Here is a 317-nt window from a genome sequence, read left to right as displayed (position 1 = left end):
AACAGTTCAGACCTGCTGGACAAACACAAAGGCTGTGTTCAAAACTGCATACTACATACTTCCATCCTACATCCTACACACTAAAGGACCAGATAGTAAGCAGAACGTTTACATTGTAGTAAACTACACAGTAACCCACAATGCATTTGGTTCCTACCCAAGCTGAAATCAGCAGGCTGAAGCTGATTTCGTTTTAGCTCTAACTCTGTAAATATACCACTTTATCCACATTTCTAACCTTTTTAGGAAGAAAGTAAAGTAGCCCTTTAGATCCACAATGTGACGCTAATTTGTCCAAATAACACCTGTTTAAAGTT

This window comes from Scomber japonicus, chromosome 10 (genome assembly GCF_027409825.1).
Source record: "Scomber japonicus isolate fScoJap1 chromosome 10, fScoJap1.pri, whole genome shotgun sequence".
NCBI classification, from domain to species: domain Eukaryota; kingdom Metazoa; phylum Chordata; class Actinopteri; order Scombriformes; family Scombridae; genus Scomber; species Scomber japonicus.
The sequence above is the reverse complement of the archived record's forward strand: the minus strand, read 5'-3'. Positions refer to the sequence as shown.